This window comes from Bos javanicus, chromosome 11, assembly GCF_032452875.1.
Source record: "Bos javanicus breed banteng chromosome 11, ARS-OSU_banteng_1.0, whole genome shotgun sequence".
Taxonomy (NCBI): Eukaryota; Metazoa; Chordata; class Mammalia; order Artiodactyla; family Bovidae; genus Bos; species Bos javanicus.
Window position 1 is genome coordinate 73,582,843 of NC_083878.1, and position 25,900 is coordinate 73,608,742.

General features: G+C 41.2%; 1 protein-coding gene across 1 annotated transcript in view; it reads left to right on the forward strand.

Moving 5' to 3' along the window:
* The first annotated feature begins 1,471 nt into the window (after positions 1 to 1,471).
* Positions 1,472 to 25,900, forward strand: part of DTNB (dystrobrevin beta) — a 241,584-nt gene continuing 217,155 nt past the window's right edge. Inside the window, exon 1 of the mRNA XM_061433109.1 lies at positions 1,472 to 1,555. The gene's annotated coding sequence lies outside the window, so the exon portion shown is untranslated. The remainder of the gene's footprint in view (positions 1,556 to 25,900) is intronic.

Here is a 25,900-nt window from a genome sequence, read left to right on the forward strand (position 1 = left end):
GCAAGTGAAAAAGTCTTCCAAGCATGCAAAACAGTCACAAAATTCATGAGTGATAGGTGATGCCAATTTTTTTTTGAGGAATGTTTACTCTCCTTAACAAAGTTGGTTACCAGCACTTCCTTCACCTTAGGGGTTTAAAAATAGGAAGATGAGAGCAGGAGGAAAATGATGCTCTAAAGGCAGGCAGGCAGACCACAGCAGAAGGCGGCACAATCTGCTTTACTATAAGGTGCCAAAAAGCAGTGAAAAACCAGACTCAAAGCACAGGGCTGTCTTAGCTTACGGATTTACATCCGCCACCAACATATCAAAAGTCCTTAAAGGACACTGCTGTTTTCAGCCTTAAATGATGTTGACAAGAATGATCCTATGGGCAGGGAGGTAGGAAGGGAGGTTCAAGAGGGAGGGAACATATGTATACCTATGGCTGATTCATGTTAATGTTTGGCAGAAACCAACACAATTCTGTAAAGCAATTATCTTTCAATTAAAAAAGTCCTTAAAAAAAAAAAAAAAGCTTTGCTGTTCCCCGTGTGGCATCATCTCCTGTTTCACGTAGTTTGGAAAGGATTCTATCAAAAACGGATATTAAAACAAAAAGCTGATGCAGAGATGGTAAACCTCCGTCGCTCTGTTCCTTTGCGCAAGCTGTTTACCTAAACTTTGATGTCCCCCCCTTTTTTTCCTCCTAGGACTCCTCTCTTTTTCTTCCTTGCAGGCTGAACACAGATGCCACCTCTTCCAGGAACCTCTCCGCATCGTCCAAGCTGAAGTAATCTCTTCCTCCTCTGAGCTCCCACAGCATCTCATAGTGGCTCTGGCTTTGCATGGGTCACCAGACCTGGTTGTTTACACGGCTGCTTTTCCACTAAGTTATGCGCTCCTGGAGACCGGGGACCGTGACCGTGACGGTGTACCCACACAGCACCTGGTACAGCGTTACGGAGCTAGGCACGGAGTCGGTGCTCAGTAAACAGTTTGCTGAGCTGAATTAATTTGGAAATACCACTCAGGGCAGTGTCTCCTGCTCCAGGCGCGGATGATGAATGATTTATGGGGGTGGTTCTTCGCATTTTTTACCTTGTAGTCACGTCGGGCCGAACATCCAGGTGGCGGGGTACATACCTGTGGAGTTGAAACGCACCTCCGCCGCCCGCCGCCGGCTCCCAGGAAAAGCCCGCAGGGGGCAAGTTTCCCCCGCCCTCCCGGAACCGGGCCGCAGGGGGCGGGGTTCGAAGGGAACCCGGCCCGCCGGCCCGCCCCTCCTCGGCGCGGCGGAAGCCCCGCCCCCAGCCGCGCGCTCGCGCAGGCGGCGCGTGCCCGCCCCCAGCCCTGCGCCCTCGCGCCCTCGCGCCCTCGCACCGGGGGAGGGCTCGCTGCGCGTGCCAGGAGGGTAAGCGGCGCGAGCCGGGTTCCTGAGACCGTTCGCCGCGGGGGCGGCTCCGGGGCCTGAGCGGGCGCCGCCACCGCCACAGCCGCGGGGGCCGGGCCGGAGGAGGCGGAGGAGGTTGCAGTCGCCGGAGACCTTCTCGACGCCCCCAGATCCGGCCGGGAAGTGAGTACGGCGGGGGTTTGCGGCCGCTGCCCCAGGCTGCGGGAGAGGAGCGCGGTGCCGGAGCCTCGCGCCCGCAAGGAGCTGGAAGGCGCCCGCGCAGCGCCCGCACCCCGGGAGCCTGCGGAGGTTTGCAGGGCCGGGAGCGGCGGAGACGGCGCGCCGGGATCCGGGGCAGCTGCACCGCGCGCGCTGTGAACGGAGACCGCGCCGCGCTCCCGGCCCTGGAGGGGCGAGTGGAGAGGATGGAGCGGACTCCCGGGCCGGCGTTGCCGGCCTCTGAGCCGCGCGGGTCGGGTAGGGGGTTCCGGTGTTCCGATCGCGCTTTGGCCGGCGGACACGGAGCCGGGGTGCGGGCACAGGGTGATGCTGCCCGAGCCCGGCTTGGTGGAAGGAGGCTCTGCATTAGGTGTTGAAGGGGGCGAAGGAGGCAGGTCCTGGCAGAGGGCAGGTGAGGCAGGCAGGCCCTGGCAGAGGGAAGGGAATTTATTTCAGATCATCCCCAAACACTGTTTCCCGAGGCGCCTAACTGTGACCCTGTGCACCGAGGTCACCCTTTTAAGGAAAGTGTCCTGAGAGGAGGAAGGATGCAACTAACGAATGCTTGCTGTTAAATTCCTGTGCCAGGCCTTGGGATTAGGAAGACCTTCCAGCAGCCTCAGCCAACAGTTTGTTGGTTAACTACCTTGGGTAGAGAACCGTAGTCAGCACTGGGGTCACAATTGTGTAAAGCACAACCATCATTTGCTACTTAGGTGCTGGCAGTTTGGTTGTAAAGGTTTGCGTAAGAAATACAAAGCAGCTTTGAATTTTGTCTCTTTGACTTTGTCTTCTTCCCAGTAGTATTGGGAAATTGGAGCCATAAAATTGCTTGGTTTGAGGATTAAAGCAAGGAGGGTCAAGGAAGCTTGTGGGAGGTATTTGGGAGAGCTTTATAGACACTTCTGTGTAACATTTAAAGAGAGAGAAGGAAAAAAGGAAATTGGAAAGAGGAAGTTCCCTTTCTTCCCAGGCAGCAGGCACTGAATACCTGCATACTGCATGAATGAATGGAGCAAGCAAGGTTTTGCTCTATTTTATGCGGAGCACTGTTGATCAATGTGATGTTAGGGATGCTGATGGACTTCCCTTGTCCCTCAAGTTTCCTCTCTCTCTCCTGCCCTGTAAGAGGTTCTTCGGTTTGGGCTAAGAGTTGTCGTATCTTGTGGCCGTGCTGCCACTTACACAACTTTATTCTGTGTTGACTGCCAGGAGCTTACTCCTGGGGTCATTGCTTCAAACCATCCCATCCTGGCCCTTCTCTCTTCTGTCGCTGGAGGAAGGGGAGAACGTCGGTCCAGGGAGCATGCTTTCATTTTTATCTTGGCTCTTGCATCTTAGATCTGTGGTCAGAGAATGTGACTCTGCTCTTCCATGAGGGCTGGAACTCTGCGTTTTTTCCTACCTTCATTGAATTTCTGGACTCTCAAGCTCCAGGCCGCTGTTTCAGTTGCCTGGGTTGCAGTGCCTGTTGGGTTACTTTGTCTGCCAAACTAAAACTTGACCTTTTATGAGTTCTGGGAGGATTTTTATCATACATCAGTGGAATTACCTTTGAAGGCGGTTGTGTAGTCAGAATAGTGTTGGCAGGACTTTTGAGTGTCCACTATGAGTGAGAGAGAAAATTTCTACTTAGGAAGTCAGATTTAAAACCAATGGAATTGGTTTAAAGCACTTACTTTGTATCTTTAAATCTCTTAGGACCTATGTTTCCTTGTGTAAAAATAAACTATTAATTCAAATTTGGCCTTGTGTGGTAAGCCTTGAAGAACTAAGTCAATTTCTCTTTAGTTTAGGACGGCGCACTTAATTAAGAGTGCAACCATCAGGTGTCTACTAGTTCTTCTTTTGGGGTGGCTCAGTGCTGTACTTTAGGATGCCTTGTTCTCCGTTTTCTCAGTAATATTGTGTTTTATTTATTTATATACTTAGTTTACATTTAGAAGTAGAAGTGTTCGTCGCTCAGTCATGTCTGACTCTTTGCGACCCCATGGATTGTAGCCTGCCAGGCTCCTCTGTCCATGGAATTCTCCAGGCAAGATTACTGGAGTGGGTTGCCATTTATTTCTAAATCACCTTTATTGATGTTTGCACAGATGTCCTGTGCAGAGTTGGTGGAGTTTGAAAAATGTATATACACATCTTCCTCAGCTTCTGATGGGGTTATGTCTGATAAACCCACTGTAAGTTGAAAGTACAGTAGGTTAAAAATGCATTTAATACACCCCGTCTGCCAAACATCATAGCTTAAGCTAGCCTATCTTAAACATGCTCAGAACACTTACATTAACCTGCAGTTGGGCAAAATCATCTAAAACACAATGCCTGTGTTATAATAAAGTGTTGAATGTTTCATGTAGTTTACTGAAACTGTACTGAAAGTGAAAAGCAGAGTGGTTTTAAGTGTCTCAGCTGTTTATCCTGCTGATCTTGGGGCTGACCAGGAGCCTGGTGTCACGAGTATCATACTGCATATTGCTAGCCAGGGAAAGGGTCAAAATTCAGATTTGAAGTAGTTTCAATGCGTATTGCTTTTGCAGCATCATGAAGTCAAAAATCATAAGTCAAATGGTCATAAGTTGGGGACTGTCTACTTTGTAACCACTATGCCAACAAAGATAAAGAAGTTTACATCACTCCAGAAACTCCCTCATGCTGGTTTGCAATACCCTCATTTCCTCTTACTTTATTTATTTCTAGTTACACAAGCATCAGGGCCGTGGCGTTGGTGCAGGAAGTATACTGCTGGGTTTTAGGGGTTGCCATTCACACAGGAATCCCTGTGAGTGGCAGTTCCTGGGGTTTCGTTCTGCAGCCTGGAGCTGTGTCCTGCAGCTGTGCAAATGGCTCATGAATGCACACTTTCTAATAAAAGGCTCAAACAGAACATATAGAAGAAAACCCACCTTGACCCACTCCTTCTCCACTGAAACTGCAGTTAGCAGTTTGTTGTGATCCTTCCAGACCTTTCCCTATGTATTATCATCTACATATAGGTAATAAAAATAGGCTTCCCCCCACACCCACATTAATGACATGATACTGTACACACTGGTCTGCAACATTCTAACAGAATGCCGGAGATCTTTCCATGATGGAACACAAAGATCTACCTGATTCTTCTTGATTCCTACACAATCCCGTATGTAGTACCTATTGTACAATAGTTTATTTAATCCTCTGCTCATTAATGGCCATTACAGCTGTTTGCCATTTTACACATTATTGTAGTGAGTGAAAAGTAGAATTGCTGGGTCAGAGGAGTATATGCTTTAAATTAGTTGATGGAGATTTAACCATGTTGCCACGTGAAGCTCTGGTTCATTTATTTTTAAATGCTGAGTAGTGTTCTGTTGTAGACTTAAGTCACTGTTTATGTGTCCTTTGCTCCCTGTGGGACAGTTAGGTTACTTTGGATACTAATTCATAGGTGTATGTGTTCCCAGTCCGTCCTTCCAGTTGGAGGCATGTTAACAATGTCTTCCGTTGTTTACAAGTTTTACATTTTAATGTGTTTATGAAAAAATTTCCATTAAATAAAAAAAAAGTTTGTTTCCCTGTCTAGTTTAAGTAATTTTCTCTGCCCCAGGGTATGAATTAGATATATCTGTATTTTCTTCTAAAATTAAAAAAGAGGTTTTGCTTTCTGTGTGGTGTTCCTATATGGAATAATGGAGTGATATGATTTTTTTTTCAATTTGGATAACCACTTTTTCAACACTTTTTCTCATTTTTATCTTTTTAAATTATTTATTTAGCTGTGCCAGGTGTTAGTTGTGACACGTGCGATCTAGTTCCCTGACCAGGGATTGAACCCAGGCCCCTTGCGTTGGGAGTGCCGAGTCTTAGCCACTGGACCACCAGGGAAGTTCCTCTCATATTTTTTTTTTATTGTGGTAAAATATGCATAACATAAAATTTACTATTTTAATCATTGTTAATTGTACAGTTCTGTGGCGTTAAGTACATTTTTCATTGTTGTATAACCATCACTCTCCATTTGCAGAATGGATTTCCATTTCCATTTTTATCTTTCTCAACTGAAACTCTGTATCCATTAAGCACTAACTTCCCATCCTTTTCTCCCTCCAGCCCCTGGCAGCCACCATTCTGCTTTTTGTCTCTGTGAACTTGACTACTAGAGGTAGAAATCATACAACATTTTTTACTATATTTGTGACAATATTTGTGACAACTGGTGGATAAATATGATACATTATTATTAACTTAAGTTCATTTTTATACTAGAGTTCTCTTTTGTGTTGTGCAGTTCTCTGCAGTTTGACAAATGCAAAATGTTATCACATGACATTTCATGAAATATCATTGTATCACACAGAATAATTTCACTGCCCCCAAATCCCCTGTATTCCACCCATTCATTCCTCCTTCCCTTCTTCTGAGTTCCTGCTAGCCACTGATCATTTTACTGTGCCTATAGTTTTCTCTTTTCCAGAATGTCACATAGTTTGGATCATATAGTATTGTAGCCTCTCAGACTGGTCTCTTTCACTTAGCATTATGCTTTTAAGTTTCCTCTGTGTGCCTGATAGCGTCTTTCTTTTTATTGCTGAATAATAATTCATTGTATGAAAAGTACCACAGTTTTGTTTATCCATTCATCTGTTGAGGGACATGTTGGTTACTTCTAGCTTTTGGCAGTTATGAATAAAGCTTCTATAAATATTCATGTGCAGGTTTTTGTGTGGACATGGTTTTCAGCTTTCTTGAGTAAATGCCTAGAAGCAGGATTGCTGGATGGTCTGTTTAGCTTTGTAAGAAACTGCCTGTCTTTCAAAGTGGCTGTCCAGTTTTGCACTCCCAATAATTTAAAAAGCATATATCCTTGCACCCTAAATGTACTTAAAAAAATAAGTCTTTGTCAGACAGTTCTGTAAAATTAAACTTCATCTGGTATGGATTTATGGATTTATATTCTCATTGTTGCTTTTATGGGCTGTCTTTCTTAGCACTATATTTCTATATGTTTTGAAGTTTTTTTGTTTTTTGTTTTTTAATTTTTAAACTTTACAATATTGTGTTAGTTTTGCCAAATATCGAAATGAATCTGCCACAGGTATACATGTGTTCCCCATCCTGAACCCTCCTCCTCCTCCCTCCCCATACTATCCCTCTGGGACATCCCAGTTGTTTTGAAGTTTTGATTGCAGACTCAAAAAAAAAAAAAAAAAAAGGAAGAGAACTGCTGATTTTGTTTCTCTTAGTTCTGTGGTCACCCTTCTCTGGTGATATTTCAAGTGCTTCCATTGATTGACTGGACTCTGGCCAAGAAATCAGATCTGGTAATGGTCAGAGTCCTGCTCTTTGAGGTAATTTGGGCTATTTTAGATCCACTCACAGTGTGTGTAAATGTCTTGGTTCAATTCCTGGTTGCGAGGTTGTGTTTTTATCTTCTCGCCTTTCTGGGTTCTGAAAGGTGAGAAGATAAACTATGGCCATATAAGCCATAGTTCTAGGCAGAGACCGACAGTGATATTTTTTAGCTTCCTTTGAGCTCTAGCCTCATCCTTGACTTTGAACAGTGAATCTGGCTCAAGTGTCCCCTGCTTCTGCAGCTCCTTGGCTCTGTGTCACTGTGGCTTTGCAACAAGTCTACACTTGTTCCAGACTCAAGAGTCCAGCAAACTGTAGCTTTGGTCCGGCTCACAGTTTTGTGTATCTGTTCTGTTTCTGCTCCAGGTGGAGGCTTATCTTGTTTTTGAGCCTTTTTAGTAGCTGATATTAAAAAATATCTTTTACAGTGTATTTGGAGCAAAGGGGATACAGTCAAGTGTTTATTTACTGTGCTGCTTTGACTGGAAGGCTTAACTGATGAGGCGTCTTACTAAGCTTTATGCCACTTATCTTGTTTCTTGTGTTATTGCAATGCCTAGACCCTCCAGAGCAAAGGTTGAATAGGAAAAGTTGAATGCCCAATGATAACGGGCATTTTAGTCTTTTTCCTGAATGGAAATGCTTCCAGTGTTTCACTATTAGATATGGTACTTACTAAACGTTTCTGGTAGATGTCTTTTGTCAATTTAAGGAAGTTTCCTTCTAGGTTTATATTTTTATTGGGTGTTGAGTTTTATTGAGGGCTTTTTTGGCATTTGTTGAAATTATCAGTTTTGTCTTGAGTTTGTTAACGTAAGACAGACCTTTCTGAGTTGTAGATAACTGAGAGAAACAGATACATTGTATGATTTACTTGTTAATGTGTTTTTAACATTAAATGAACTTTTCAAGAAAATACATTTTGATCTTGAGTTTTTATGTATTAACAATATTGTTGTTGTTTCTAAGTCCAACTCTTTTGCAACCCCATGGACTGTAGGCCACCAGGCTCCTCTGTTCATGGGATTTCCCAGGCAAGAATACTGGCATGGGTTGCCATTTCCTTTTCCAGGGGATCTTCTCAACCTAGGGATCAAGCGTGTATCTCCTGCATTGGCATTCTTTACCACTGAGCCACCTGGGAAGCCTATTAATAATATTATATATAAGCTATATTGTATGTTATATTGTAGCATTTCAGCAATAATTAGGTTTGGACTAAATATTCCTATAACTAAGTCTCACTATAATCAAATAGTGTACAGTAAAAAAAAAAAATTTTTTTTTGTGGGGGTAACTTTTGGGGCTCTCTTTTAGCCCCTAACCATTCCAGCTTCTTCCTGGTTTCTTTTTGTAGACTAAGTTTTTTTTTTTTTTTTTTCATCTCTGCTTGCTCTGTCTCTACTTGCTAGAGAGAGACTTTCTTCTGCAACTAATAACAACTACTGACATATAGGCTACTGTATGTCAAGAGGTTTTCAAGATAATGGCTACACTTTAAACTTTACAACTGTGGAAACATCTGCAATGTTTGAGTGGGGAAAAAGAGCTCAGAGAAGTTACAACTTGTTTAGGGCAGCACAGCTAATTAGTGATAGGGGTCATATTTGAACCAGGTCCGACTTTAAAGCCCATGTTCTTTCTACATGCTGTCTCTAAACCAGACTTGTATGTTCCAGTTTCAACTTGGGCTTTGTTTTTGACTTACCCAAATGATCCCTGAGCATGGAGATATGACCACTTTGTGTCTCTAATGTGGTTGCCGTGAAAGACTCTTCGTTTAGCCAGATACTTTGTTGCTTTTTTACCAGTGTGATGCTTTACATGTTCTTGAGCAGCAGCTTATAGTGATTAAACCTTTTTAAACTGCGCAAACAAAAATAGGATAAATAGTATCATGGTTAAACATGTGGTCTCCTGAGTAAATTATTTTTGGACCTTGAGTTTATTTTCCTTTAACTTTTTAAATATTGTGAAATATTGGCCCTCAAAGAGGTATAGAGAATAAAAATAGTGAATACCTGTGTACACACCACTTAAGAAAATAGGCTCCTTTTGAAGTTGAACCTCCACTCCTTCCCAGTTGTATTTTCCTCCCCTTCTGAGGGAATCACTGTTCTGTGTTTGATGCTTTTCATTCCTGTACATGTTTTCATACTTTCATTATATATGTAAATAGTCCTAAAATGTATATTACTGTTTTGCAGTAAATATACAGTAAAAAAAAATATGCAGTAAAAAAACTCTCTATATTAACAGTATTAATTATATCTTTTTGTAGCTTTTTTTCTTGCAGTATTTTGAGACCCATCCATATGGACTATATGTAGCTCTGAAAGTGAAAGTTGCTCAGTCCTGTGCAGCTCTTTGCAACCCCATAGACTGTGTCCATGGAATTCTCCAGGCCAGAATACTGGGTAGCCTTTCCCTTCTCCAGGGGATCTTCCCAACCCAGGAATTGAACCCAGGTCTCCCACATTGCAAACGAATTCTTTACCAGCTGAGCCACAAGGAAAGCCCAAGGATACTGGAGTAGGTAGCCTATCCCTTCTCCAGCAGATCGTCCTGACCCAGGAATCAAACTGGGGTCTCCTGCATTGCAGGTGGATTCTTTACCAGCTGAGCCATCAGGGAAGCCCATATGTAGCTCTGGTGGATCCATTTTCTTGGCTGTACAGGATTCTGTTATTGGGCTATATCACAGTTTATTTTTATGTTTTCCTGTGGATTGAGAATTAATGTGCTCTGGTTTTTTTTTCTTGCTGTTACAGAAAATGTTGTTTTGAATATTCTTGTCATGTCTGTGTGCACAGCACATGTCTTTTATAGTGTGTACTTGGAGCAACCCGCTGGTATGCGTGCCATGCGCATCTTCAACCTTTGTGGTAATTGCTAGATTCCACTCTGAAGTGGTTTCCCAATTAACATTCACACTAGTGATGTGTGACTTCTGGCCCTTCCCTGCCTTGTCAACCCTTAGTGTCTTAGACTTTATAATTTTGCAAATCTGCTGGATATACCATGCAATCTTATTTTTATATTTTTTATATTAATCTTACATGTTTTCCTGATTACTAGTGAGTGTGAACATTGTTCTGTTTTTTTAATTGGCTCTTAGTTTTCCTCCTCTGTGATTTGCTTGTTTTCGTCATTTACCTGTTCTTCTCTTGTGCTGATTGTCTTTTTCCATATTGGTTTCTAATTTTAAAATACATTTTCGATGCTAATATTTCACATAGATGGCTTCAAATTTCTTTTTCCAGTTTGTGGCTTTTCTTTAAAAAATTAAAAAATGTGTATTTGGCTGTGCTGGGTTTTAGTTTGGGCATGCAGACTCTTAGTTGCAGCATGTGGGACTTAGATCCCTGACTCAGGATCGAACCTGGGCCTCCTGCATTGGGAGCTCAGAGTTTTAGCGATTGGACCACTAGGGATGTCCCTTTTTTAAAACTTAAAAAGTACCGTTTGGTGCATTAAAGTTTTAGATTTATGGTTTTAATTTGTCGTTTATAAATCTTCCCTACAGACCATAGGCCGAAACATTATCCTAGTGTCTTCGCATCCAGAAAAGTGGTATAATCGACCAGTAGTTAGAGGTTCTGGGTTTCCATCTCTGTTTCTTTATTGTGAAGTACAAGTATGGCCTGGGACTAGACATTTTATTTATTTGGATGTGCAAAATATGAGACCTGGGTTAGGTTATTTCTCAGCCCTCACACTCTGATTCTCTGTTGCTTTGCTTGTGTTTTTTGTAGCTGATAATTAATCATTGCTACCAACATCTTTAATGTAATTAAAAATATGAGAACTTAGAAATGAAGTTAACATCCAGGATTTTGGTGTGAAGGCTGCATACTGCATTTGTGATAAAAAAGAAATACAAATAATTTGACTTAGGTTGGAACACATTTAACTGGTCTTCCTTTTTTCACTTAATTCCAAAGTCATTTGAAAAAGTAATTCTTATATATCTTTCTAAAAAAAACAACAACAAACAAACCCTTTTTAGGGTTTTAAACTATAGCTATAGAAATAACTAACAAGGATACTTTTTTTTGAAGTATGAATATGAATTTGACTGTGTGGATCACAGCAAACTGTGAAATATTCTTAAAGAGATGGGAATACTGGACCACCTTCCCTGCCTCCTGAGAAATCTGTATGCAGGTCAAGAAGCAACAGTTAGTACTGGACATGGAACAACAGATTGGTTCCAAATCAGGAAAGTAGTATGTCAAAGCTGTATATTGTCACCCTGCCTTTTAACTTAAATGTAGAGTTCATCATGTGAAATGCTGGGCTGGATGAAGCACAGGCTGGAATCAGGATTGCCGGGAGAAATAGCAGTAACCTCAGACACGCAGATGACACCACCCTTATGGCAGAAAGCAAAGGAGAACTAAAGAGCCTCTTGATGAGGGTGAAAGAGGAGAGTGAAAAAGTTGGCTTAAAACTCAACATTCAAAAAACTAAGATCATGGCATCTGGTCCCATCACTTCATGGCAAATAGATGGGGAAGCAATGGAAACAGTGACAGACTTTATTTTTAGGGGCTCCAAAATCACTGCAGATGGTGACTGCAGCCATGAAGTTAAAAGACGCTTACTCCTTGGAAGAAAAGCTATGATCGACCTAGTTAGCAAAGAGACATTACTTTGCCAACAAAGGTCCATCTAGTCAAAGCTATGGTTTTTCCAGTAGTCATGCATGGATGTGAGAGTTGGACTATAAAAAAAGCTGAGCGCTGAAGAATTGATGCTTTTGAAGTGTGGTGTTGGAGAAGACTCTTGAGAGTCCCTTGGACTGCAAGGAAATCCAACCAGTCCATTCTAAAGGAGATCAGTCCTGAATATTCATTCAAGGACTGATGCTGAAGCGAAACTCCAATACTTTGGCCACCTGATACGAAGAGCTGACTCATTTGAAAAGACCCTGATGCTGGGAAAGATCGAGGGCAGGAGGAGAAGGGGATGACAGAGGATGAGATGGTTGGATGGCATCACCGACTTGATGGACTTGAGTTTGAGTAGGCTCTGGGAGTTGGTGATGAACAGGGAGGCCCGGCGTGCTGCAGTCCATGGGGTTGCAATGAGTCGGACACAACTGAGTGATTGAACTGAACTGATGAATGTGAAAACGAAAGCTTTGTATGACATTTCAAGAATGTACCCTTTATTGGTCATACGCTTTCAGTGTTTCCTTACTAGGTAAGTAGTATCTTTGCTTAGAACTAAAATTTCCTATTTATGAACTAAGCAGCCTGTGGCAGATTTTAGGAAAAACTGTGAGGTTTGTGTTTAGCAGACTAAAGGTGTCTGTTTCTATTTTTTGTGCCTTACTTTTCTCCAATTTTCTTTTTTTTCCTGGCTATGTCACTCGGCTTTCAGGATCTCAGTTCCCCAACCAGTGATTGAACCCTGGGCCAGGGCAGTAAAAGCCCCGAATTCTAACCACTGGACCACTGGGGAACTCCCTTGTCCCTGTTTTCTTATATTCTATTTTCTGATGGCTTGCGCACACTGCATTTCTACCTCTTTACCTCCTTTCAGTTTTGTTAAAACCTTTTCTGTATTCCACATTTAAAATTTGCAAATGATTATGACAAAGTATGTATTCTCCTTCCAACTCTATATTTTTATATTTTTAAATAAATCAGAACTCTCAGTTAAGAAAAAGGGGTCTTATCAGTAGAATTCTAGCCTAAAGGCATCATTCAAAAGGGTAGTTACATAACATCAATAACAATCATAATGATAGTAATAGCAGCTAACATTTATTAGGCTTTTATTTTGTGCCAGGCATTGTGCTAAATGCTTTGCATTATTTATTTTAACAGTTACTGTAGGGAATTCCTGGTTAAGACCCCATACTTCCACTGGAGGGTACCAGGGTTTGGTCAGGTTGGTTCAAGTGGTAGGGAATCTGCCTGCAATGCAGGAGCCTCAGGAGACACAGATTCAAGCCCTGGTTTGGAAGATCGCCTGAAGGAAGAAATGGCAACCCATTCTAGTATTCTTGCCTGGAAAATTTTATGGACAGAAGAGCCTGGTGGGCTACAGCCCCTGGGATCACAAAGAGTCAAACAGGACTGAGTGACTGAGCACATACACAAAGCTAACTAAGATCCCACAAGCCGCTCGGCAACACCAAAAACAAACAAACAAACAGTTACCGTAGCCCTGAGAAGTTATATTTGCTATTCAGAGCTCTTTGTAGTAATGGAGTGCAGTCATTGAATATTTTTTATTGAAACTTAGAGAACTTTTTCAGATTTGTAAAATCAAACAAACAAAAAACCCCAAACCAAAACAAATCAAAAAACTGAATCTCTAGGGCTTTACAAATGTTTACTTTCCCTGGCTTTTTTGGTTTTTTAAATATATATAATCTGAAAAAGAAAAGTATTTGGGGAAGAACGGTTGAGAGTTTTCCTGAAATAAGCAAGGAAGTTAATTCTCTTTTAGGGAAATTTGATTAGTTCCGGTTAAGAACTTATTAGTGACAAGCTCAGCCATCTCTGACTTCTTAGTTGAAGGAGCATCCAGGGCAAAACTGACAGGAGTTTTGCTGGGAGACATTGAACTTGCACACGAAGTTTCCATACCTAGATGCTTTGAAGTAACTGAGAACTGGAAGTTAAAACAATCCATGGAAGTGAAAGATATTTAACACTTAGGTGCAGTATAGAGACTTTCTGGAAACCTTTCTGGAGCCTGCTTTCTTTCCTTTAGTCTTTACTCGGGAGCTTATTAACTTCTGCCTATGCACTTAGTGTAACACATTGCTTCCCTGGCCCAGACATTTTGTTGCACTGGCCTCCAGACCCTGTTTCACTGAGACCTAAGGCCTGCCCAGCCCCAGGGTTTGGGGACATGTGTTTTTTCCTCAGTCCTGGAGTCCTCATGTTTGCCCTGGAGGGGGCAATGTGACACAGTGGGAAGAGAACTAGAAAATTACTAGCTTTGCAGTGTTAGGCCAAGCTAACTAACCACTTAGGCTGTAAATTTCCTCTTCTGATTCTACCATTCACGTTCCTTATTTACTTCTCAGGCCCAGCACAGTCTCATCTTCTCACTGTTAGTTTTTTAAGAGTAATGTTCCCAAAGTAGGTGGTATGCAAACTGATCCTCTAGGCAGGGTATAACAAGAAAAAAAATGGGCAATCAATTTTACTGATATTTAAACTATAGGTTGACACCTAACTCCGTCTGTATATCTGATAATATACATCAGGTGCGGAAAGTGAAGTAGCCAGGGGGAGGATCGTGGGGACACTACCACCTAGGGGGGCCGACAGTGTGAACCTCCATATTTGTTTGCTAAAATCCTGTTTGGATGTGTTACAGTTACCCTCTGTCTGGTTTAGGAGTTTTTCAGAGTGTACAGTATTATCTCATTTGCATGATATGAACCTTGCTGATTGAATAGACAAAGGGCTTAAAAAGATTCCTGCGAAGAATCTGCAGATTGAAGTTTCAGATTCAACTGAAGATTGAAGTACCAATGCAAGGACACATGAACAGCAGGAAGCAAGCAGAGCTGGCACTTCTATTTATATTATGAGCTTGTTTTCAGTCAGATGTAAAGTACAAAACAAATGATCGAAGCAGATGGAAGAGGAATTGGTGTAAAAAAAAATACAAAAACCCTTAAAATTATTAAAAATACTCCTTGGTATATAGGTTTATATGTACCACTGAGTATATTTGTGCTTTAAGGTATTTGCTTAATGGTAGTATGAGGCTAATCTGGTCAGTTGAGTTATTTTTTAAAAAAGCATTCGGAATATGAAGACAAACTTACTAAGCTTTTATGAGGCACGACTATAGTCATATGCTAATTAATATCAAAATTTTATTAAGTTGATATATTTTTATAAGTTTCTTTTGGAGTTTCTTACGTTAAATGACAGGACTTCCCTGGTGGTCCAGTGATTAAGAATCTACCTGCCACTGCAAGAGTTGTGGGTTCAATCCCTGGTCTGGGAAGATCCTACATGCCACAGAGCAGCTGTGTTGCAACTAGTAAGCCAGTGCTCTAGAGCCCAGGAGCCAAACTACTGAAGCCTGTGCGCCTAGAGCCTGTGCTCTGCAGCAAGAGAAGCCACCTCAAGGAGAAGCCCATGCATTGCAACTAGAGAGTAGCCCCTGCTTGCTGCGACTGGAGAAAGCCCGTGTGCAGCAATCAAGACCCAGTGTGGCCAAAATTAATTAATTACTATTTATAAAAAAGAGTGAGAGGAGCTACCCCATGTCCAAGGTTGGGGTGGCGGCCGAGAGGAGTTACCCCATGTCCAAGGTAATGGTATGGACCTAACAGAAGCAGAAGATATTAAAAAGAGGTGGCTTATGATCCAGCAATCCCACTGCTGGGCATACACACTGAGGAAACCAGAAGGGAAAGAGACACGTGTACCCCAATGTTCATCGCAGCACTGTTTATAATAGCCAGGACATGGAAGCAACCTAGATGTCCATCAGCAGATGAATGGATAAGAAAGCTGTGGTACATATACACAGTGGAGTATTACTCAGCCATTAAAAAGAATACATTTGAATCAGTTCTAATGAGGTGGATGAAACTGGAGCCTATTATACAGAGTGAAGTAAGCCAGAAGGAAAAACACCAATACAGTATACTAACGCATATATATGGAATTTAGAAAGATGGTAACAATAACCCTGTGTACGAGACAGCAAAAGAAACACTGATGTATAGATCAGTCTTATGGACTCTGTGGGAGAGGGTGAGGGTGGGAAGATTTGGGAGAATGGCATTGAAACATGTAAAATATCATGTATGAAACGAGATGCCAGTCCAGGTTCAATGCACGATACTGGATGCTTGGGGCTAGTGCACTGGGATGACCCAGAGGGATAGTACGGGGAGGGAGGAGGGAGGAGGGTTCAGGATGGGGAGCACATGTATACCTGTGATGGATTCATTTTGATATTTGGCAAAACTAATACAATTATGTAAAGTTTAAAAATAAAATAAAATTAAAAAAAAAAAAAAAGAGGTGGCAAGAATATACAGAAGATCTTCACGACCCAGATAATCACGATGGTGTGATCACTCACCTAGAGCCAGACAGCCTGGAATGTGAAGTCAAGTTGGTCTTAGGCAGCATTACTACGAACAAAGCTAGTGGAGGTGATGGAATTCCAGTTGAGCTCTTTCAAATCCTAAAAGATAATGCTGTGAAAGTGCTGCACTCAATATGTCAGCAAATTTGGAAAACTCAGCAGTGGCCACAGGACTGGAAAAGGTCAGTTTTCGTTTCAGTCCCAAAGAAAGGCAATGCCAAAGAATGCTCAAACTACCGCACAATTGCATTCATCTCACACACTAGTAAAGTAATGCTCAAGATTCTCCAAGTTAGGCTTCAGCAATACGTGAACTGTGAACCTTCAGATGTTCAAGCTGGTTTTAGAAAAGGAAGAGGAACCAGAGATCAAATTGCCAACATCTGCTGGATCATGGAAAAAGCAAGAGAGTTCCAGAAAAACATCTATTTCTGCTTTATTGGCTATGCCAAAGCTTTTGACTGTGTGGATCACAATAAACTGTGGAAAATTCTTCAAGAGATGGGAATACCAGATCACCTGACCTGCCTCTTAAGAAACCTGTACTCAGGTCAGAAAGCAACAGTTAGAACTGGACATGGAACAACAGACTGGTTCCAAATCAAGAAAGGAGTACATCAAGGGTATATATTGTCACTGTGCTTATTTAACTTATATGCAGAGTACATCATGAGAAACGCTGGGCTGGATGAAGCACAAGCTGGAATCAGGATTGCTGGGAGAAATATCAATAACCTCAGATATGCAGATGACACCACCCTTATGGCAGAAAGTGAAGAAGAACTAAAGGGCCTCTTGAAAGGGCCTTCTTGAAAGAGGAGAGTGAAGAAGTTGGCTTAAAGCTCCACATTCAGAAAACCAAGATCATGGCATCCGGTCCCATCACTTCATGGGAAATAGATGGGGAAACAGTGGAAACAGTGTTAGACTTTATTTTTTTGGGCTCCAAAATCACTGCAGATGGTGATTGCAGCCATGAAATTAAAAGACACTTACTCCTTGGAAGGGAAGTTATGATCAGCCTAGATAGCATATTCAAAAGCAGAGACATTGCTTTGTCAACAAAGGTCTGTCTAGTCAAGGCTATGGTTTTTCCAGTAGTCATGTATGGATGTGAGAGTTGGGCCATAAAAAAAGCTGAGTGCTGAAGAATTGATGCTTTTGAACTGTGGTGTTGGAGAAGACTCTTGAGAGTCCCTTGGACTGCAAGGAGATCCAACCAGTCTATCCTAAAGGAGATCAGTCCTGGGTGTTCATTGGAAGGACTGATGCTGAAGCTGAAACTCCAATACTTTGGCCACCTGATGCAAAGAGCTGACTCATTTGAAAAGACCCTGGCCCGGTGCTGGGAAAGATTGAAGGCAGAAGGAGAAGGGGACGACAAAGGATGAGATGAGTCTGTTGAGTCCACCGACTCAATGGACATGAGTTTGGGTGAACTCTGGGAGTTGGTGATGGACAGGGAGGCCTGGCATGCTGTGGTTCATGGGGTCACAAAGAGTTGGACGTGTCTGAGTGACTGAGCTGAACTATAAAAAACAGTTGGACATGTCTGAGTGACTGAGTTGAACTATTAAAAAAATCCATGAACTTTTCTTCTTCCTGTTTTAGTAAAACTGACTGAAATAATACATAGACAAATGAACAATTCTAATTTGGTGACAAGCTGAAAATCCATCCTTTGTTAGCAAATAATGTTTAAATACTCATAGAAGAAATTGCTGAGGATTTGAAGTAATAAATATTATACCAAATTATGTAGTTTTTGAGTACTCCTGTTGGTTTGAATACAAGTTCGGAAGTTATGGTTTTTGGTAGAGTTCATTTTCATAACATATGGAGACCTGCCTCATTAACCTTCCAAAGCACTAAGGGAAGGAACATATACCCTACTGACTTAAAATTTTATTTTGAAACAGAACTTGTAAAGCATAAAGAAAATACACTGTACCCAAATCAAAGCTAATAGAGTTGATATCCCCCCACAGTCAACGTTATTCTACTTCCATCTCCAGAGCAATGTAGTTTTTTTGAATTTCTGATGCATGTTTTATGTGCACTTGTAAAGAATTTGATTTTGTCATTATTGGATGGATTGTTTCACAACTGTCAATTAGGTCTAGTTGACTGATAGTGAAGTTTAGTCCTGCCGTATTCATCTTGGCTTTCTACTTGTATCCATCATAGAGGAGTGCTGAAATCTCCCAAGTGAAAGTGTGGATAAGTCTGTTTTTCCTTTTCAGTTCTTTCAGTTTTTGCTTAGTGTATTTTGAGGCACTGTGGTTAGATACGTAGACATTTTGGATTATTATGTCTTATTAATGAAGTCTATATGTTATAGGCCCAACAATACAATTTTATAGATGCTGTTTTACCTATATTGCATTAAAAAGCAGTTGCTTTTTAAATCAGACAAGAGAATAAAGGAAAAGAAATAATATAATTGTACTGTCTTTATTTATTTATTTTTTTTACATGATATTATACAAGTTTCAATGCCATTCTCCCAAATTTCCCCACCCTCACCCTCTCCCACAGAGTCCATAAGACTGATCTATACATCAGTGTTTCTTTTGCTGTCTCGTACACAGGGTTATTGTTACTATCTTTCTAAATTCCATATATACGCGTTAGTATACTGTATTGGTGTTTTTCTTTCTGGCTTACTTCACTCTGTATATTAGGTTCCAGTTTCATCCACCTCATTAGAACTGATTCAAATGTATTCTTTTTAATGGCTGAGTAATACTCCATTGTGTATATGTACCACAGCTTTCTTTATCCATTCATCTGCTGATGGGCATCTAGGTTGCTTCCATGTCCTGGTTATTATAAACAGTGCTGTTTATAATAACAGTTATTATAAACAGAACATTGGGGTACACGTGTCTCTTTCCCTTCTGGTTTCCTCAGTGTGTGTGCCCAGCAGCGGAATTGCTGGATCATAAGGCAGTTCTATTTCCAGTTTTTTAAGGAATCTCCACACTGTTCTCCATAGTGGCTGTACTAGTTTGCATTCCCACCAACAGTGTAAGAGGGTTCCCTTTTCTCCACACCCTCTCCAGCATTTATTGCTTGTAGACTTTTGGATTGCAGCCATTCTGACTGGTGTGAAATGGTACCTCATAGTGGTTTTGATTTGCATTTCTCTGATAATGAGTGATGTTGAGCATCTTTTCATGTGTTTGTTAGCCATCTGTATGTCTTCTTTGGAGAAATGTCTATTTAGTTCTTTGGCCCATTTTTTGATTGGGTCATTTATTTTTCTGGAGTTGAGCTGTAGGAGTTGCTTGTATATTTTTGAGATTAGTTGTTTGTCTGTTGCTTCATTTGCTATTATTTTCTCCCATTCTGAAGGCTGCCTTTTCACCTTGCTAATAGTTTCCTTTGTTGTGCAGAAGCTTTTAAGTTTAATTAGGTCCCATTTGTTTATTTTTGCTTTTATTTCCAATATTCTGGGAGGTGGGTCATAGAGGATCCTGCTGTGATGTATGTCGGAGAGTGTTTTGCCTATGTTCTCCTCTAGGAGTTTTATAGTTTCTGGTCTTACATTGAGATCTTTAATCCATTTTGAGTTTATTTTTGTGTATGGTGTTAGAAAGTGTTCTAGTTTCATTCTTTTATAAGTGGTTGACCAGTTTTCCCAGCACCACTTGTTATGTACTGTCTTTAAAAATAAAACTTTTTTTTTTTTTTGGCCACACTTCTTGGCTTGTGGGCTCTTAGTTCCCCCATCAGGGATTAAAGCTATGCCCTTGGCAGCAGAAGCACAGAGTCCTAACCAATGGACTGCCAGGGAAGTCCCTAAACTTTATTTTTAAGAACAGTTTTAGCTTTACTGAAAAGTTGAATAATAATAGAGAGTTCCTAATGCATCCTACACCCTGTTTCCTCTGTTATTAGCATCTTACACTAGTGTGGTTCATTTGTTGCAGTTAATGAACCAATGATGATATGTTATTTATTATTAACTAAAATCCATACTTTATTCAGATTTCTTCAGTGTTTACTTAAAGGCCTTTTTCAGTTCCAGAATCCCATCTGGGATGCCACATTACATTTAGTTGTCATGTCTGTTTAGACTTCTCTAGGGTTGTCAGTTTCTCAGACTTTGCTGGTCAAGTTTTTGATGAAACAAGACAATTTTGAGGAGTACTGGTCAGGTATTTTGTAGATTTCCCCTCAACTGAGATTTGCCTGATGTTTTCCTCATGATTAGAAGGGGCTTATAGGTTTTGGGTAGGAAGACCATAGAGATAAAATGCCATTTTCATCACATCATGTCAAGTGTATGTATTGTCCACATGGTTTATCACTGTTGACCTTGAACTTAATCACTTGGCTGAGGTAGTGTTTCTCAGGGGTCTCCACTGTCAAATTATTTCCCTCTTCTCCATCACCTCTTTGGAAGGAATCACTGTGTGCAATTCACATTTAAGGAAGGGAGAGTTATGTTCCGCCTTCTTCAGGGCAGAGTCTCTGTGTAGGTTATTTGGAACTTATCTGCACAGAATATTGTTGATTCTTCATTTATTAATTTATCCACTTGTTTGTGTTAGTATCAACTTAAAGATACTATTAATACTTAATTAAATTTTGTTGCTGAATTTTTCCATCGTTGGCCATTGGGAGCTGTTACAGTTGCCCTCTGTGTCCCTTTGATATACTCCTATCATATGGTTTTTTCCTCCCAGAACTTCTTTCTCTACTATCAGTACAAGACAATCCATGCTCATCTTGTATATTTCCTGCCTCAGGCATTTCTCTGAGGAGCCCTGGTTCCTTTTACTGGAGAACGGTTTTATAAACAAAAATTTGGACCCTAAAGGTGCTCCTTGCTTTGTGATACTGTTTCTAGGTCCTCTAAGTTGCCAGAGCAAGGACATGTATGTGCTCAGTGCTCAGTAGCGTCCGACTCTTTGCGGCCCTATGGACTGTAGCCCACCAGGCTCCTTTGTCCATGGGCATTCTCCAGGCAAGAATACTGGAGTGGGTTGCCATGCCCTGCTTCAGGGGATCTTCCCAACTCAGGAATTGAACCCGAATCTTCTGTGTCTCCTGCATTATAGGCAGGTTCTTTACCTGATGAGCCATCAGGGAAGGAGATATATATGTGGGTACTAATGCATATACAGAAACATACCTACAAACACTTTTATTTGTTACTGTATATCTATATATCTCCAGTGTTCTTGCCTGGAGAATCCCAGGGACAGGGGAGCCTGGTGGGCTGAGTTCACCATGCACTCACAGTGATGTCTCCAATTGTGGTTCATTACATTACCACCTGGATCATTCTGGCTTCTCATCTTGCTTATCTGTAACCTCACACGTCACCATCTGCCATCTGTTTACTTAATTGTTCAATTATGCATACATGCATCACAGTATTAGAATTGTTAGCTCATAACCCTGGGAATGGGCTTCCCAGGTGGCGCTAGTGGTAAAGAACCTGCCTGCCAATGCAAGAGACATAAGAGACGTAGGTTTGATCCCTGGGTTGGGAAGGTCCTCCGGAGGACAGCATGGCAACCCACTCCAGTATTCTTGCTTGGAGAATCCCCATGGACAGAGGAGCCTGGCAGGCTAGGTCCATAGGGTCACAAAGAGTTGAACACAGCTGAAGCGAGTGAACACATAGGCATGTGTGCAACCTGTGGGAAACTAGAGGACAGTACTTACGTGTATTTTATATTGCTTTTAGTTTTACAGACTCCATTCACTTCCAGAGTTACTTAGGTCACTGTACTTTTCTCCCTGTTCAGTGAGGTTGGTTCATTTCTTTGTAATACAGTTAGATTGTTTTGTCATATTCTGCATTTCATCCAGGAATCCTCTGACCTCCTAAACGATTAAAAAAAATTTTTTTACATACATTAAGTTTCACTCTGTGTTGTAAATTTCTTTTGGTTTTCACCAATGTGTAGCGTCATTGTCCGTTACATGTATACCATTACAGTATCATACAGAAGTTTTATCATCCTAAAAATTTTGCTGTGTTTTGCCTATTCATTCCTCTTTCCTTTGTCCCAAATCTTTGGTAACCACTGATCATTTTATCATTTGTATAGTTTTTTTTTTTTCCCCTAGAAGATCTTATAATTGGAACCATATAATATGTAGCCTTTTCATATTGGCTTTTTTTTCACTTTGCAATATATATTTAAGCTTCATGTCTTTTCTTGACTTGATAGTTTATTTATTATTGCTGAAAAATATCCCATTTATGAAGGCAGTAGTTGGTTTATCTATTTATTTCCCATTGAAGGGCATCTTGGTTCCTTTCAGTGTTCAGCAGTTGTGAATAAAACTGGTATGAACATTTGGGTACAGGTTTTGTGTGAATACACATTTTCCACTCAGTATTTATAGTATTTATTGGTTAAATACCTAGTGCAGTCGCTGAACTGGCTGGTAAGACTGTGATGAGTTTTGTAAGCAACTGTAAATTGTCTTCCAACCAGGCCGCCTGTGCATTCCGACCAGCCGTGGATGCGAGTTCCTGTTGCTTTACATTCTTGTCAGTTTTTTGGATTTTAGCCATCCGTATAGGTATCTAAGGCTTCCCTGGTGGCTCAGATGGTAAAGAGTCAGCCTGCCATGTGGGAGACCCGGGTTCGAGTCCTAGGTTGGGAAGATTCCCTGGAGAATTCCATGGACAGAAGAGCCTGGTGAGCTACAGTTCATGGGGTTGCAAAGAGTCAGACATGACTGAGCTACTAACACACACACACACGCACATGCACACACGCACACACACACACAATAGTGTTTAGTGGTATCTCATTGTTGTTTTACTTTGTAATTTCCTAATGACAGATGATGCTGAACATCTTTTCATATGCTTACCATCTGTATAACTTCTTTGATAAGATATCTGTTCACATCTTTTGATTATTTTTAAGTTGGGTTGTTTTCTTACTGTTGAATTTTAAGAGTTCTTTTCATAATTTGAATACAAGTTCTCCATCAGGTATATGTTTTGAAAATCTTTCACTCTGGCTCTTTTCATTCTGTTAACAGTATCTTTTGCAGAACAATTAATTTTAGTAAGATACAATTTTTCCTTTCATGGATAGTGCTTTTGGTGTTATATCTAAAAACTCGTTCATTCAGTTTGGCCTTGGGCTTAGGTCATTAAATAACCTTTTCTAGGAATTTAACAGTTTCAACTCCTTTCAGATTGAAGAAACTTTGCTTATATCCTCACAGCTAGGCTCTAGTCTTCTCTCATTTTGTAGACTAAAGCTGTACTATGGTTCTTCTTTTGTTTTAAATTTTGCTTCAAAGATGTTTATTATTGCACTGTTCATAATAGTAGATAGTTGGAAATATTGTCAACAGTCAAGGTACAGATGAATGATTGTGATAAATTCCATTCTCTCATTCAAAATTATGGTTTGAAGAGTATTCATTGATGTGGAAAGGTGCTCAAATATATTGTTCAGGTTTTTCCCCAGCTTTATTGAGGCATAATTGACAAATAAAATTGTATATTTAAAGTGTACAACATAATTTGATAAATGTATACATTGTGCAGTGATTACCACAATGAAGTTAATTAGCTCCTTCTTTCTTGTGTGTGTATGGTGGTGGTTTGAGATAATGCAATAGAGCATTATCAACTGTAGTCACCAACCTGTGCATTTGACCCCCAACTCATCTTTTAAGTGAAAGTTTGAATCCTTTGTATCTCCCCACTTTCCCAACTCCCCAGCCCCTTGGAACTACCAATCTACTCTGCTTCTATGACAAGTTTGACTCCTTATAGATTACACATATGAGTGAGATTGTATTTATTTTTCTCTGGCTTATTTCCCTTTGTGTTCTGATTTTTTTAATTGGGTGGAACGAAGTTCCTAAGTTGAGTGATTAGGATCCGCCGAAGAGCAGGCATGTGTGCATAAATGTATCTTGTGGATTTCTCTGCGTATTCACAGGATGAACTACAGGAAGAAGGGGTTGCAGAGTCCTGAGATCATGGCGTCATCGAATTTTATTTGTGCATTCATGTGGACAAAAATTTTGGCAGTTAAAATGGGAAAAAAGGGTGGCTATGAGCATGATTATGAGGAAGGAAATGGCAGTGTTTGAAATCAAGGTTAGTATGTGAAGTGGATGATAAGGAGGTGTTGGTTACTTCTAGATTATGAGGCTCAGAAAAGGCAAAGTGCCAGGAGTCCGAGTGGAAGGAAGAAGAGAGATGTGTTTATATTCACGCAAGTGTTTATCTTTAAAGTTGTATCAGGAAGAGAAGGACACATAATCGGGTTTGGTAGTCGGATTGGGGTTCCCTGGTGGCTCAGCAGTAAAGAATCTGTCTGCTAATGCAGAAGACGTGGGTTCAATCCCTCAGTTAGGAAAATCCGCTGGAGAAGGAAATGGCAACCCACTCCAGTATTCTTGCCTGGGAAATGCCATGGACAGAGGAGCATGACTGGCTGTAGTCCATGGGATTGCAAAAGAGTGGGACATGACTTAGAGACTGAACACAGCAACAAAGTGCTGATCTTTAAAGTTGTATCAGGAGGACAAGGACATATGACCAGGCTTGGTAGGAGGATTAGATCTTTGTCAGGCGTGGACTATTAAGATTGTAATTACAAAGATAGAGATATCAGTATCCATGGAGCTCTGGAATGGAATCACCTCAAGGCTGAGGAAAGTCATTTATAGTCATCTTAATTTTTGTGTACCCCATACATTTGGATTTTATGAAATCTGAACTATAAGATGGATTGAAATGGAAGATCTTTAATATTTTAGTTTGAGTTCCACAAAAAGCTGACTCTTAGACAAGGATTTGAGTGCAAGTATGAGTTTTTGTTTTGCATCTTATGCTTGCAGATACTTGTAGGGGACCAGGAAGTGAATAGGGAAGGGAAATTAGCAAATAAAGGCTTTGTTATCAAACAAGTTCCTACTGTGGGTAACTGAAGCTTATTCCCACCAGCGAGCTCCAGGAGCTCATATAACATGTCCTCAGGGTTATACCCCTGAAGGGGCTTCCCTGGTGGCTCAATTGGTAAAGAATCCGCGCGCAGTGTGGGAGACCTGGGTTCGATCCGATCCCTGGGTTGGGAAGATCCCCTGGAGGAGGGCATGGACCCACATCAATATTCTTGCCTGGAGAATCCCCATGAACAGAGGAACCTGGGGGGCTATAGTCCATGGGATCACAAAGAGTTGGACACGACTGAGTGACTTTCACATGCACAAGGGGCAAGGTAGGTAGAGTGTGTGTATACCAACTACATCGAGCATTAAGACTGTTTCTGCTGCTGCTGCTGCTAAGTCACTTCAGTGATGTCTGACTCTGTGGGACCCCATAGATGGCAGCCAACCAGGCTCTGCCATCCCTGGGATTCTCCAGGCAAGAACACTGGAGTGGGTTGCCATTGCCTTCTCCTGTTTCTAGGAAAGGGTAAATTTATAGTATTTTATAGTATTTCAGGCCTGTTATGCAGTGTAGGAAATAGACTTTAGAGGCCAGAGAAAGCCTGGTTTCTCTATTAAAACAAAAACAAAGAGAAATAAAGAAAAGCAGATCCTATCAGTCAGTATAGAAGGATTCAATAAAGGTCAGGAGATATGGAAAATGAGAGCACTCTATAAACTCTTTCCTTAATACCCTGCCGTGCAATTCCCACATCTTCAGCTCATTTACTTTGGGCCATCAAAACCCCCATGCCGACTTACATGAGCTAGTCTACAGCGTGTTAGGACTGGTGCCAGGTGTCCTTTATAGAACATTAAATCCTGGGTCACGGGCCAAGTGTTGCCATGTCAGCAGACTTTGTCTTATCTTACACTTGGCTCAGGTTGAACACTTGTCAATTCCAGGTATGTTCTTCCAGTTCTTGTTGGTGCATATCGTCAGGTCCACAG